General features: G+C 38.3%; 1 protein-coding gene across 6 annotated transcripts in view; it reads left to right on the top strand.

The window, feature by feature from the left end:
• The window catches only part of MRTFA (myocardin related transcription factor A), a 194,201-nt gene that overhangs the window by 81,422 nt on the left and 96,726 nt on the right, over positions 1–16,053 (top strand). For all 6 annotated transcript variants that reach the window (XM_070253668.1, XM_070253664.1, XM_070253669.1 and 3 more), the window contains one exon: positions 2,337–2,598. The gene's annotated coding sequence lies outside the window, so the exon portion shown is untranslated. The remainder of the gene's footprint in view (positions 1–2,336; positions 2,599–16,053) is intronic.

Below are 16,053 nucleotides of genomic sequence, written 5' to 3'. Positions count from 1 at the left end.
AGTCCCCACCTCTGGTAACCACAAATCTGATCTCTTTTTCCCTAAGTTTTGTTTTCTGGTTTTTTTTTTTTAGATTCCCCATGTAAGTGAGATCATACAGTATTTACCTTTCTCTGTCTGACTTATTTCACTTAGCATAATGCCCTCAAGGTCCATCCATGTTGTCGCAAATGGCAGAATTTCCTTCTTTTTTATGGCTGAAAGATATTCTGTTGTGTATTAACAACTGTTTATCAGAAACCTGTTGCTGTTACTAGGTCTTGGGACTGAAGTTTTGATCCTATCCTCCTCCTACTTTTCTTTAGGACTCACTGAAGAGATTTTGTTTTTTTTTTTTTAAAAACACACACCTCAGTGCCATCATCTGTGTGTACATTTGTGCATGTGTGTGTATAGGCATGCACATATGTATCAGGGTGGGGAAGGGTGTTGACAATTGCTTTCCTAAGGAGTTTTGGTTTCAAAGGATCCTTGAATATCATAAAATTAAATCTTTTTAGTCTGAAAAGGATGCTGTTAAGGAAAACAAAACATGCTCTTTCAGGGTCAGTGGCAAAGAATACTGAGCCAGATGGATTAATCCTGTGTAACAGTTGTTTTCTCCCAATACACACAGAGACATGGCTTAAATGATGGTAAGTCATAGACAAGATGGGAAAAAAATTCTTTGAAGGTTAGATTCTAGATTTTCTTAGTAAACATTTGTTGTTTTGTAGTTCCTAAAATTGTTCAAACTCTTAAAAAATCCTCTTCCTAATGTTTGCCCATAGTTAGAATATTGAGTTCTTAATATTTTTTTTCTTTAGAACTTGCCTCACTGAAGTCTTCTTCCAGCTTTTTTGGAGTAGGGAGCCCTTCTCATTGTCACCGTCTCATCTTAATTGCTCTTATCTGGGTCTTCTCCAGTTCATTTTGTATTTTGTGATATAGATCAACCAGAACTACAAGCAAGGCTATAATGAGCACTCTGTAGCCTTACATGAAGGTAGAATGTGATGGCCTTTCTAGTGTTCAATGCTTTCTTCATTTTGTAGCTTTCCAATAGTTTGTGGGTTTCTTCATCTGAAGCAAATTAGACTAAAGGCCTCACTAAAATCTTCAGGGAGCTCCTAGGTCCCTGTTCTAGATTAAGACCTATAGCCTTTTCATTATAAAAACAATATACATGTTTTAGAGAAAATCTGGAAACTAAATAAAATAAAAAGAGGAAAAATTTTCATGGTCTAATCAAACAGAACCCATTTTGTGTTTTGGTATACTTATAGTCTTTTCTTCTCTGTATAATTTTATATATGAGTATGCATCTTTATATCTCTTTTCTTAAACTTAACTTTAGATAAACATTTTCCACATTTTAAGTGCTTTATAAAAATTATTCTTGGGGCCAGCCTGGTGGTGCAGCGGTTAAGTGCGCACATTCTGCTTCTCTGTGGCCCGGGGTTAGCTGGTTCAGATCCCGGGTGCAGACGTGGCACCGCTTGGCAAAAGCCATGGTGTGGTAGGCGTCCCATGTATAAAGTAGAGGAAGATGGGCACAGATGTTAGCTCAGGTCTTCCTCAGCAAAAAGAAGAGGATTGGCAGTAGTTAGCTCAGGGCTAATCTTCCTCAAAAAAAAAAAAAAAATTATTCTTAATAACTGATAGGATTTTGTGAATGAATATCTTCTTAATTCACGTAACCATTAATTCCCATGTTGTTGAAAAGACTTTCGTGTTATATGTATTTGTCATTTTTAAAGATCTTGTTCTTCCTCGTGTTGCCAGGTGTTTTGTTTTTAATGTCCATTCCCGGATACTATGATTAAATATTTATGTAGGTTAGAATATTTGGGCTAATATCTATCATCAAACAGACATCTCAATATTTATATTTCTTTGTGGAATCTAATGACTTGGGAGTTGTTTTCTTGAAGAAATGTTCTCCCTCAGATTATGTTGGTACAATATGATACTTTAATACCTTGTGGATACTTATTAAGTATTATTTCTCAAGATAACTTTCACTTAGTAGTTGGAATGTAACATTTATCTCATAGCTGTTTCTTGTTGGCCGCTGTTTTCTTTTATCCCATTATACGTGTGTGCTGCCTTTATTTTTACTGTATTTTGTCCTGAGTGATGTGGATGAGGACAGTAGCAGACTTGAAATCTCATGTACTCTGTGAGCATAATAAATATTAATTTAATAATGATACTAGCTTACTTTACAAAAAGCTTTTAAGAGTAATGGTAGCTTGCCAGTAATATAATTTATAATATTAGTATTCAGCATATACTCAGTGGAATAGTCTCTTTACAGTGACATCTAAACTTTTTGTTTCTCCTTCCATTTTCAGGTTGCCATCACGAAAGCCAAAGTGGATTTCTCCAGTGTGGTGTGCCTGCCCCCTTCCGTCATTGCTGTGAATGGGCTGGACGGAGGAGGGGCTGGCGAAAATGAGGATGAACCAGTGCTGGTGTCCCTGTCTGCGGCACCTAGCCCCCAGAGTGAAGCTGTTGCCAATGAACTGCAGGAGCTCTCCTTGCAGCCCGAGCTGACCCTAGGCCTTCACCCCGGCAGGAATCCCAATTTGCCTCCGCTTAGTGAGCGTAAGAATGGTGAGTAGATAGGCAATTATTGCATTGCCTGCTTTGAACCACGGTCTTCATGTTAACAGTGTTACAGTCCTTACTTTATTTTTTGTCTCTTGAAAGTTTCTTACAATCTTACTATTTCTTGTGAAACAGAGAAATAGTAAGTTAGGTGATCATTGTAAACTCGTTTCCTGCCTGGGTTATTATAATTGCTTTCTAATTTGTCTTCCTACTTCTCTACTTCTGCCTCCCTACCCCTTCCATAAGTTCACTAATTCAGCAAATATTTATTGAATATCAACTGTATTATAAAGTGTTCTAAGATTAGGTAGTGGTAAACAAGCCTCTGTCATTAGGAAACTTAGCATATCTGATACCTTGTCAGAGTAATCTTCTAGAACTCCCTAGCTTAATACTTTTCAGTGACTGCCCCATGGGTTAAAAACAAAAACAAAATAAATTTCCAGACATGTTTTATAAGGCTTGTTTTACAAGATCTGGTCTCTTTCTGTTTTTTTAGCTTCTTCTCTTATCGTTACCCCATTCCTAGTCTTTTATCCAGCTTGTTAACTGTTTTTAGTACTCTTTACAAACCATGTACTATTACTTCAAACTTTTGTTAATTAAAAAAAATTTATAATTTGTTATGAAATATTTAAAATTTCAGAAATGGTACGAAGAACAATGTAGCAAATACGTAGGTACTCATGTACCACTTGACTTGTGTATTCCCCATCCATCCTCAGAGGTAACTACTACCCTGAATTTGGTATTTCACTGCCAAATATCTCTGGGTTTTTCTTTTTACATATGAATGTATTCTTAGGCAATACATATTGTTGTTTATCATTTTCTAAACCCATATGTTCATATATATAATATATGTATTAATTGGAGAAAGAGTACTCAAAGAGAACTTGGTATTTTACACACAAAGTAAATTGTATGTATTCTTCAACTTGTTTCCATTGTTCAATATTTATTTTCCCTGTGAGTTATTAAAGATATTCTATAATTTCATCTAATCTAAGCTATGAATAACCATTTATTGAATTAGTCCTACTTTTCCCAACTAATCTTTTTTTTTTTTTTAAGAGTTTATTTTTCCTTTTTCTCCCCAAAGCCCCTCGGTACATAGTTGTGTATTTTTAGTTGTGGGTCCTTCTAGTTGTGGCATGTGGGATGCCGCCCCAGCATGGCCTGATGAGTGGTGCCATGTCTGTGCCCAGGACCCGAACTGGCGAAACCCTGGGCCGCTGAAGTGGAGTGCATGAATTTAACCACTCGGCCATGGGGCCGGCCCCACTGCTAGTCTTTAACGCCAGCCTTATTCTGTTTCTCTGTGTGCAGGAGTTAGTTGTTAGGCTCTTTGTTCTGTTTCACTGGTCTCTCTATTTATCTCTGTGTCATACTACATCTTAGTTACTATTGCTGAATAAGTGGTCTTGCTGTCTGTTAGGATGAGTCTCTCCTTGCCTTTTTCTTCTTCGAAGTTATTTTGGCCATTCTTGCCGTTTTAATTTTCCCTAAGTTTAGAATCAGCTTGTGAAGTTCTGTGAAAAAAACCTGTTGGATTTTTTTCTCCAATGTTTTATTATGAAAAATTTCAAACGTATAATGAAGTAGAAAGAGTTTTACACAGAACACCTTTATGTCCACTTCTTAGATTCTACTGTTAATATTTTATAATACTGGCTTTATAAAATATCTATCCATCTCTCTGTCCATCAGTCCCTCTTATTTTTTAGATGTATTTCTAAGTAAATTGCAGACACCAGTACACTTCCATTTGATTGAAGTATAACTAATACAGAAGAACACGCACGTTCTAGGTGTCCTTGTTGTTGAGTTATCACAGAGTGAATACACCTGTGTGCGATTACTACTTGGTGAAGAAGTAAAACATTACCAGCACCCTACAACCAGCTCTTGTGGTTCTTCCCAGTCAGTACTCCCTGCCCAAAGGAAGCTACCAGCCTGACTTCTAACACCGTAGGTTAGCTTTGGTGGTTTCTAAACTTTATGTAAATGGAATCATACTGTATGTATTCTGTTGGTGGCTTCTTTTATGTTACTGAAATTTATTTGTGTTGAATTGTGTGGTGTGGTTTATTTTCGTTGTTATATAATCAGTCCATTTTTATGAATATACTGCAATTCATCCATTTTACTTTTAATGGATATTTGGGTTGTTTTAGTTTGGGACTGTTATGAATCATGCTGCTGTGAAGTTCTCATACCTGTCTTTTGGTATACTTGTTGGGATTCTAATTTGAAATATATTATTTATAAGTTAATGAGAATACACATTCTTTTGTTTGTTTGTTTTTGAGGCAGGTTAGTCCTGAGCTAACATCTATCACCAGCACTCCTCTTTTTGCTGAGGAAGATTGGCCCTGACCTAATATCCGTGCCCATCTTCCTCTATTTTATATGTGGGGCACCTGCCACAGCATGGCGTGATAAGCGGTGCATAGGCCTGCACTGGGGATCCGAACTGGGGAACCCTGGGCTGCTGAAGTGGAGCTTGCAAACTTAACTGCTATGCCACTGGGCAGCCTCATAAGTGATATATTTTTATGAAGTATTTTCTGACTGCTGTTTGATGCTGGGGGGATAGAAACACCAAACCTTTTCAAAACTCCTGTGGCTTTTCTACATCTGTTCCCTCTGCTTGGGATACCCTATTCCCCCACTCTTCTTGCTGATAACTCTTTACTCGTCCTTTAGTATTCTGTTCAGACATCACTCCCTTTGAGAGGCCTGTCTTAACTCATATTCAGTGTTAAGTGTCCCTGTTTTGGTTTGCCCAACTTCCCTTTGTCATCGTACTTCATCGCCCTGTATTGTCATTGGAATTCTCCACTCAGCAACATGAGTGAGGCTTTGAAAACTGAAATCAGACATTGTTACACTCCTCTCAGAACGCTTCAGTGTCTTCCCATGAGGCTTATGATGTAATCATAGTTCTTAGGATGTGGCCCTGGTATCCTCTCTTACCTGATTTCTCATCTCTGTCCCCTAGCTCATTCTGCTCTGCTCCAGCCACACTGACTTTCTTGCTGTTTCTTCAACACTCCTGTCCCAGGGTCTTGATACTTGCTGTGTCTTCATTGAAGTTCCTCCACAAATGTCATTCCATTGAGGAGGCCTTCCCTGCCTATTTTATCTAAAATAGCACCTCCCATTACTCTTTATCCTGCTTTGTTTTTCTTCCAAGCACTTATTGTGATCCCTGTGTGTGTGTGTGTATATGATCTGTGTATGTGTATGTATGTATATATGTGTGTGTATATATATTTGTGTGTGTGTGTGTGTTTATTGTCTGTATTCTCCCCTTTTATATTTTTTTTTGAGGAAGATTAGCCCTGAGCTAACTACTGCCAATCCTCCTCTTTTTGCTGAGGAAGACTGGCCCTGAGCTAACATCCATGCCCATCTTCCTCTACTTTATATGTGGGACACCTACCACAGCATGGCTTTTGCCAAGCGGTGCCATGTCCGCACCAGGATCCGAACCGGCAAACCCTGGGCCGCAGAGAAGTGGAACGTGTGCACTTAACCGCTGCACCACTGGGCCGGCCCCTGTGTTTCCCCCTTTTCATAGTATGTTTCGTGAGCCTGGTAACTTTATTTTGTTCATGGGTGTATATCTGACTCCTGGCTCATTAGTGGGCACCCAATAAATATTTGTTGAATGGATAGCTGAATGGTTTACTTGTTTCTTCCAATAGAAGTAAGAACTCTATCTTTACATCCATAGTGGGAAATGTAATGGAAACTCAAGTGAATTTTATTTTGGGAAGTAATGGACGCTCAAGCTTTTTTTGTGTGTTCTTTCCCCATTTCTAATTCTACTTTTTTCCTCCAGAATGGCAGAGACTTAAGCTTATTTTTATGCTAAGGGGAAAGAGTCCAGAGGGAAAAAGTGAAGACAGAAAAAGAGAAAGGATAACTGATGGAGCAAGGTTCCTGCGGAGATGTGAGAGGATGGAATCTAAAGGGATTGGCTCTGCCTTGAGGAGGAGGAAGGCCTGGCGTTCCTCTGGGATAGAAGGCATGGCAGTGAAGGTGATGACAGACAGCAAACAACAAACCTCTAATATCCTGGGCAGGAAGTGGAGGAAATCGGTGCTGCCAGCTGTGATGGTCTCAGTGGAGTAGAGGGCACCGGTGCTGTTGGGGCAGAGGTGTGGTGGATCATCTATCTGTATCGACTCTTTGGCGCGTAAATCAACTGAATTTTTCCCCATTTTTTTTTTTTTAAAGATTTTATTTTTTCCTTTTTCTCCCCAAAGCCCCCTGGTACATAGTTGTATATTCTTGGTTGTGGGTCCTGGTTGTGGCATGTGGGATGCTGCCTCAGCGTGGTTTGATGAGCAGTGCCATGTCCGCGCCCAGGATTCAAACCAACGAAACACTGGGCCGCCTGCAGCGGAGCGCGTGAACTTAACTACTCGGCCACGGGGCCAGCCCCTGAATTTTTCCCCATTTGACCAACCACTATAACACTCCCTTTGTAGTCAAGCTCCTGAAAGAGTAGTTTACAGTCACTGTCTCTGCTTTCTTTCCCACATTTCAGGGACTTCACTGCATTCTGTCTTCTGTCCCTCCTCTCGTCAGAAACCGCCATTACTGAAGTCATTATTAGTGTTCTTTTTGTTTTAGAGCAAATAGGCACTGTTTATCCTGTTTGACCTCTCTGCAGCATTTGATATGGTTGGCCACTCCCTCCAACCTGAACTTTTCCTCGGCTAACATCTGTGACCTTACTCTTTCCTGGCTTTTTAAACTCTACCTTTCCAGCCACTCCCTTTTCTGCTCAGACCTTTTGTTCTCTTTCTCTCCCTTCCTCTTAAATTTTGTCACTCCCCAGTGTTCAGCTCTAGGGCTTCTTTAATTCTTACTCTATATCTTTACCTTTAATGATCTCCCCCAGAACATTGGCTTTAACCACTACCTTATGCTATTGATTCCGTTTCCTATCTCCAGGCCAAGTCTCTCCTCCGAGCTCCAGACTCACATTGCTTGGCTGTCTGTTGAAAACTTCACTGGATCTGCCACCGACTCAGTATGTTCAGAGTTAAACTCATCATCTTACCTGTAGTTGCAACTGAATATTCCATTATAGGAATTGACACCACTCTCCACCCAGATGTTCAAACTTGGGGGTGGTTTTGTTTTGTTTTCTTCCTAAATGAAAACTTTAAGAACTTTATTTATTTATTTATTTTTTTAAAGATTGGCGCCTGAGCTAACAACTGTGGCCAGTCTTTTTTTTTTTTCCTGCTTTATCTCCCCAAATCCCCCCCGGTACGTAGTTGTATATCTTAGTTGCAGGGTTGCAGGTCCTTCTAGTTGTGGCGTATGGGATGCTGCCTCAATGTGGCCTGATGAGCAGTGCCATGTCCGCGCCCAGGATCCGAACCCTGGGTCGCTGCAGCGGAGCGCGCGAACTTAACCACTCGGCCACGGGGCCGGCCCCAAGAGCTTTATTTGTTTTATCATCGGATAAAGAGTAGGAAAAAAGAGAATAAAAATTCCCTCATAATTACACAGTTCAGTGATAGTGGCAGCAGTTAATATGTTTTCTATCAGTTTTTGTTTGTTCATTTGTTTACTTTACACACGTGTAGTCTGTAGAAATTGTTTTCATGTAATATTATTTCGTGAGATTTTCCTGTATCATTAAACAGTAGTAGAAAATATTTTTTCTCTGCTTGACCTTTGAATTGTGTACATACACCATTTAGCCAGTCTCCTATTATGAAACCCTCACATTGTTTTAATTTTTTTATGTAATGAATAATACTGCAGTAAACATCTTGGTACATAAATCTTGGTGCACCTAACTGTCAGACAAACTCCCAGAACTAGATGAGAAGATGGATATAAAGAAGATTCCCCCTACAGATTGCAAAAGTAACATGTTTGTGTATGAAATTTTTAATTTTTTTAAGTCAGTATTTCCAAATTACTCTCCAAAAAGATTATAACATACTATTTTTGGAAGTAATTTTTTATTCCATCTCCCTTTTACTCCTTCCATCTTTCTTTCCAGTTGTCAGTCACTAATTTTTGTAGCAGTGTTCATATCTATCGAATTCATTCTTTTCTTGCCATCTTTACAGCTGCCACTTAGTTCAGATTCTTAGTAATATCTTACTTAGATTACTGCAATGAGGGCCTTCTAACTGGTGCCCCATTGTTTCTAACCTTGTCCCTGTGGCCACTGGGATGATATCTCTAAACCGTAAATGAGGTTTCTGCTGTCCTGCTTGAAATCACCTCGTGGTTCCCCATTTCCTCTGGGATAAAGCGAAGGCTCCTCAGCATGGCAAACCAGGTCCTTCATAGCCAGCTTATGCCCCATCCCTCACCTTTTCCTACTCACACTAAATGATTTGGGATTTCCCATAAGAGACACACTTTCACATCTCAGTTCCACTTTATGTCCTGTTTTTTCTTCCTGGAATGACCTTCTTCTTCCTCTTCTGGCTAACATTTCTATCTAGTGAAGAATTGGGGTGCCTGCCCAGTGGCCTAGCAGTTGGGGTTACACCCTCTGCTTTGGTGGCCCAGGGTTCTCCAGTTCAGATCCCGGGTGCGGACCTGGCACCACTTATCAAGCCATGCTGTGGCAGGTGTCCCGCATATAAAATGGAGGAAGATGGGCACAGATGTTAGCTTAGAGCCAATCTTCCTTAGCAAAAAGAGGAAGATTGGCAGTGGCTGTTAGCTCAGGGCCAGTCTTCCTCAAAAAAAAAAAAAAAAACAAACAAATCAGGAGAAGATGCTTCTTCCTTCAGAACTTCTTCCTCAGACTCCCAGCTTGGCTTAGGAGTTTGCTCTTTCACTGTTTTTCTGAAGTACCCTGTGATAATTATCTACTTATTTGTTATTATATTTGACAAATGACAAGCTTTGTGAAGGCAGGGATTGTGTCTGTCTTATTTATGTGGTATCCTTAGTGCCTAGCGAAAAACTTTTGTGGGCTAATGAATCAACTAGGGTGCTTGTTAAAGGCAGATTCTGATTCTGTAGATCTGGGTGAGGCCTGAGGTTCTGCATTTCTAACCAGCATCCAGGTGATGCCAGTACTTTTGGTCTGAGGACTACACTTTGAGTAGCAAGGTCTTAGAATCAAGTGTTTGATAAATGTTTGCTTGAATGTATGGGCAAATGAATGAATGATGAAACTGAACTATTAACTCACTGAAATAGTGACTTCTTAGATTTAAGCAATTAAGAAAAGAAAATGATCGTTGACTCTGTTGCTGGCCAGAAAAAAGAAAAAGCCTTGTTTAATTCAGGATTTAGATTATTTGGAAGGAAGGCTTTCTGAGTCCAGCCCTGCATAGGTGAAGTATTTTATTCTCTTTTTTAGTGATAGCATATTTAGACCAGAAGTTTTAGCTATTTTTTTAAGTTGAAGATCTCTATAAATTTGAAATTTCATATGTAAGCCCAATGTGTAAAACAGTTGCTTTGGTTGAATGAAACCTGAATGGAGGAGCCAGACCCCCACTTGCTTGGCATTCTTCCTGCCCCTCAGGTAGCTTTCGAAAGAGCACAAGTTGAAAACTTCTGATCCAGATGATCTGTCTCCTTGAGTTTGAGCTGTGTCTGCGCCAACCTTTTCAGTTGCTAGGATGGTTTCCTAACTGCCAGGAGCTCCAAACTGATTAATTGTGATTATGCTTATAAGGGAATATGGATGCTTGAAACCAACAGACAACATAATTATCATTTTGCCTGGAGAAGAGAAACCCAAGAAAATGAAATTGTGTTCAACGTTAGAAAGGAAACAGGGATGAAATACTGGTATTAGAACACTGCTGAAAGCAGGGAGAGGGGCTTAATAAAGAAATACTTTATAAGAAGTTTAGTGACGACAGAAAAATGCCTTATATGATAGAGTGTATGCCAGCGACCAGACATACTAATTGCTTAGCAAAAATCACTAAAGCAACTGTCAAAATTAGATTCTGTTATTATAGAGAGAAGATAGGAAATACTATCAGGTTAGGAGGACTAGAAAGTTGCCAAGCACTGTTTCCCTGATGAGACACGTTTATTTTCTTTTTTATTCCAGCAGCCGTCAGGTGAATGTCTGCACGGGGCAATACTGTTAGTGTCTAGTTGCAGGGTTTTCCTGGCCATAATAGGGTCTTCTATTTGTACTGTAATGCTGCTTCTTGTCAATGGGGGAAAGAGGCTGGATTTACCGCTAAGAAAATAATTGTTCTATTTTATGCTAGGTCTTCTTTGCATGATTATTTATAGAGAGGTAAAGATAAAAGCAGAAATGGAAAATCCCAGAGAAGATTGTGAAATTGGAAAGAGTAGAGTTCTAGAGCAGAGTAGTCCTAGAGTTAGAGGAGGTCATTTTTCATAAAAGGTGTACTGTGTGTTAAAATGGTGGAGTGAGAAATTTACTTCGTCAGATCTGTTTCATTTAGAAACATATCTTATATAGAAATTCAGTGATTTAGCAAGGGTCTGTGGGGCAGTAGGCAGCCAAGGTCTTCATACCTCTATTTCCTAAACAAAGGATGTTGGAGCGCTATTGGGAGGAGAGGCCTTTCGTTAACCCTAATTGGAAAAAGTTGGTAGAGAAGTTTCAAGGTGGATTTTTAATTATTATTCCTCTGTCTTCTTCTAGGCTGAGCACTTAGGTCTAAAAGATAAAATTGGTCTACCTGTGGATCCTGTCCAGCCTGGGCTTGGAGAAGCCTGGAAAAACCTCTCTAATGATCTAACCCCATCCTCTTTGGCTCCAGCTAAAGGAGTTCTGGCACACATGGAATGGATGTATCATAATGGAAAATTTAAGTTTCACTTTGCTTCTTCCTTTAATGATGTAGTGCTCTTTGGCTGTCTTTTCCTTACATATCCATCCCTTCTTCATATTAATCTGATATCAGTCTTTTAAGTATGAATGAGTTTTGGAACTGGCTGAGACTGCATAAAGCCTATTTTCAGGAGCCTCTAGAATAGGAGCTGAAATGCTGATTTGCCTCTTTTTCTCATTGTAAATATATTACATTCCAGTTATCCTATAGGCTTTTATGGGAAAGCCTGGGAATTTTGCCATAATCATATTTCATGGCTTCTGTGGGAAAGTGCATTCCATATTCCAAATGATCCTATTATGAGCTTTTGGAATATAATCCATTTATAAGTTGAGGACTTGCTTATATCTAAGAGATGTGTCTCTTGAAGTTTGGGAATTATAGATTTAAGATACAGCGAATAGTAGTTACATGGAATGCATTACTCAGAAGGCGTTGCAGACAAAAGTTAGATAAATTAATGGGCAACAAGTTCATAAAGGTTTCCAAGAGAAAGGTGATATTTGGGGGATTCTTAACCTTTTATTTTGTCCTTGACTTTTAAATTAAATTTTATTTCAGGACAGTCATTCGTACCTTCCTACAATCCTACTACTGTTCACTGCTGTGGCCACTCTGGAAATTAGTATTCAGCAGATATTTATAAAGTGCCTATAGTACATGAGACTGCGGAAAACATTGAAGGTTATAAAGAAGAAGTTGTACCACAGCTATCAGATTTGCCTCCTTCCCTCCTGTTGCTTTAGTGAACAAATCATTAGCTCTTTTATCAGAGCGAATCAATATCAAATTTCTTTTGTTTTTCCTTCCCATTTTGGGTACTGCAAACCAGATTTGGGGCTAGTGATTTGTTTATGGGAGATAAGTTTTTGGTTCATGGATAGAGGTTGAATACCAGGCAGTGTTGTTGAAAATGGTGAGATTTATTTAGCTTTCCCCTTCTCTGCGTGGTCTCCCTTCCTAGCCATCCCCTGAATAGCTATCCTGCACTTCTTGTGTTCTGGTTAACAAATTTGTGCTTGGATATTAAAGCTGATGAGACCTTTGAATGACTTGAATTTTTGTGTTTTGAAGGGGATCTCGTTATTGAGAAAGTGCCTTTCTCCAGCCCAATGATTGAATGAATAAAAACTTGAAATATCACCCACAAAAAACTGCTTATATTTACACCTATAGGAATGTTCATTTTTGAATCACAGATTGTTCAGGACTCAATAGATATGAATATCCTTAGAGAACAATGGAACAGAACATTTGAAATTATGTCTGCAAAATTGAAAAAGCTTCTTATACTAATCATCCCCTTGAAATTAGATTGGTGAGATATGTATTTTACCATTCAAGTCCTTTTTCTTTTTTGGGAGGGAAATAATAACATGTATACAGAAAAGTATGTAAATCAAAAGGTAGTTTACAGCATAACCATAAAGCAAAGAGCTGTGTAATGCTCAGCTCAGCAGCAGCTCTTTGTGAACCCCAAGGATGTCTCCACATGCTCCTCTATGATCACAGCCCCATCTCTTCTTCCTAGGAGCAACCATATTCTAACTTCTTGAAAATAATTTTTTTTTACCAATTATATATTTATTCATGAACAATATAATTTAGTTGACATTTATATGAATAGAATGATTCTGTATTCTTCTTTTGTTCAACATGTGTGGTTTTCATTCATGTATATAGCTTGAGTTCATCCATTTTCATTACTTATAGTGCATGCTCCCAAAGAAAATTATTCTGTAATTTAAAAAAAAATTCCTTCTTCTTGTGAACATTTGGGTCCTTTCCAGGTTTAGGCTATTGCAGTGTTACTCTGAATGTTCCTCGTGTATCCTGGTACATGGGTTCATTAGTAATATAAAATTACTAGTTAATAAACTGTTTTCCAAAGTGGTTGTACCAGCTTATGTCCTCTGTAGCAGTATATGGAAGTTTCCACTGCTTCATATCCTTGTCAAAACTTGGAATTGTTAGCTTTTTAATGTTTACTACTCTGCTGATTATATAAAGGTATCTTATGACATTCTTGATTTTCATTTTAAGGTTTTTCAGTGAGGTTGAACCTCTCTTCTTATATTTCTTGGCCCTTTGGATTTCCTCTTTGCCTGTTCTTCCTACTATATTGTTGTTTTCTTGTTGACTAATAGGAATTCTTTGTATATTCTAAACACTAGTTTGTTGTTGCTTAAATGTGTTGCAGATATCATCTTCCACTCTGATTTATCTTTATCATTCTCTTTTGGTACCTTTTGATTGAGAGTTTCTAAGTTTAATGTACTTGATTTATGAGTCTTTTATAGTTATGAGTTTTGTGTCTTAGTTTTTTGTGTGGGATTAAGGTAAGGCCCAATTTAGTTTTTTTTTTCCAAGTGGATTCTCATTTCTTGAAAATACTCTTGTTTCCCCAGCCATCAGCAGACCTCCCTCTTTTGCATATCAAGGACTTACCTTGTGTGTGGGTGTCTTTCTGAGCTCACTATTTGCTTCCATTCTCACTATTTGTCTATACCTGCACCAGTACCTCACAGTCTTAATTATGATAACTGTAATAAGCCCTGTTATATTGGGAGAAGTAAGTCCTCCCACGTTTTTCTTTTTCCAAGAGTGTGTTTCTTGCCTTATTCTTTGTCCTCTCCATTACCATATGAATTTTAAAACTACTGTGGGATTCTGATTGGGATTGCGTTAAATCAAATAAGCCAATTTAGGGAGAATTAACATCTTTAGAATATTATACCGTGAACATGGTATATATCTCCATTTATTTAGATTTTCTATAAGGTCTCCCAATGAAATTTTATAATTTTCCCTGTAGTTTGTTAGGTTTATTTTTAGAGGTTTCATATATTTTAATGCTGTTGTGTTATTCTTTTAAAAAATTTCATTTTCTAACTGTTGTTGCTGATCCCATATGTTTTTCTGAAAGAAACAACAGATACAGTTTGTATGTGTCTGTTACCAGCTATGCTGTGTGGGGTGGGAAGAGTTACGTAAAGAGAAATAAGCAAGAGAGAATGAGAGTTAAAATGACATACTCTTTCCCCCTTCATAGGCTTTTCTCATCCTTTGAGTAAAACTTAGGAAGTGCTCATTTGTTTTCCACATGTATAGCCTGTGGAAGAAAGGGCAGATAATATATTCTTTTTCTCTAAGGGTATGCACTGTATTCTTTCATGCTTCAGCGTTGCACAGGAGGTACTAATTAACTTCTGGAAGAAGTAAAAATTTGAGTGGGCAGTTGCTGATCCAAATTACAGTATTTTCTTCGGGAAAGGAAAGAGATTTGTTGCTTATGTTCCTCAGGAAGCCTGGTTGTTGAGGATTTTCTAGATGAGGTCTCCCAGTCAATGTAAAAATGCCCAAATCTTAAGCATGTCAGTTCATTAAGTGATTCTGTTTATAATGTGGCTGAGAGATTTCACAACCTGCTTCATCTCAGCGCTCAGAAATAATGAATTTCCCATTCTTATGTATTCATCGAATGTTGTGCTAGGCTCCTGGAGAACAGATAACAGATAGAATCTCCCTCTTAAAAAAAATAAAAAGTGAAAAAACCTCCCATTGGATCCTATCTCCTGGAGAAAATTGCTATTAGCATATGGTTTACTTGCCTGCAGTCTTCTAAAATGTATGTTTTAAAAATAACTGAGCTAATACTATGCTTTTTTCATTTAGCATTGTAGCTTAAGATTTTCCATATGGCATTGAAATATTTTTATAACGTAGCCTTTTTAATGGGTGTATAACATTCCATTCCATACCATCATTTATTTAATTTCTCCCTGATTATATATTTGAATTATTTCCTATTTTTCAAAGTTATACTAATATTTGGATGAACATCTTTTAAAGCCTTTTCTTCATTTTGCATTATTTCCAGAGAAGTGGAAATATTCGCTTAAAGAATTTGACCATTTTAATGTTGAAAAATTTATTCAGTGACTATTCAGCACCATCTGTATGCTAAGTATTGGAGAGACAGTAAGGAGGAAGTCAGATAAAGTTTTCATTGTCATGGGATTTACAGTTAGTGAAAGAAAGATTAAACAAAGAGTTATACAAGGCAACTCATAGTTACAAACTTTGGTAAGTGCTTTGGGGAAAAAAAACACAAGTTGTTCAAACAGAATAGCGAATCTAATAGTGATAGTTCTACTTTAGGTGGAGGTACTGGTCAGGAAAGGCCTCTCTGAGTGAGAGACATTTAAGCTGACAGCCCAAGCTCATTCAGTGGTTGGCCAAACAAAGCAAAGAGGAAATAGTGTGTGAAGGCTGGGGGAAAGGGGAAAGGACACAAGCACAGGCAAGGGTCATTGGGGAAAACTTGGCACAAAAGAACTGAAAGAATACCAGTGTGTCAGTGGGGGAGTGAGAGAAGGTGATGTGGGGTAAGGAGATAGTTAGGGACCAGATCACGCAGCCTTTGTGGGCCTCGTTAAGAATGGAGGTTCCTGAGAAATACCTTGTCCAATTCCATTCCAAAGTGGCCTACCAATTTTTGCTTCTCTTACCCTGTATGAGTGCCTGGGTCACTTACTAGCATTGCTAGTCTCATTTGTAAGAGACTTTGCTAATGTGATAGATGAAATGTTTTCACTTGAATTTGTATTTCTTTGATAACTAG

This window comes from Equus caballus, chromosome 28, assembly GCF_041296265.1.
Source record: "Equus caballus isolate H_3958 breed thoroughbred chromosome 28, TB-T2T, whole genome shotgun sequence".
Lineage (NCBI taxonomy): Eukaryota > Metazoa > Chordata > Mammalia > Perissodactyla > Equidae > Equus > Equus caballus.
Note: the sequence above shows the minus strand (reverse complement) of the source record. Positions and strands in the feature narration are given on the sequence as shown.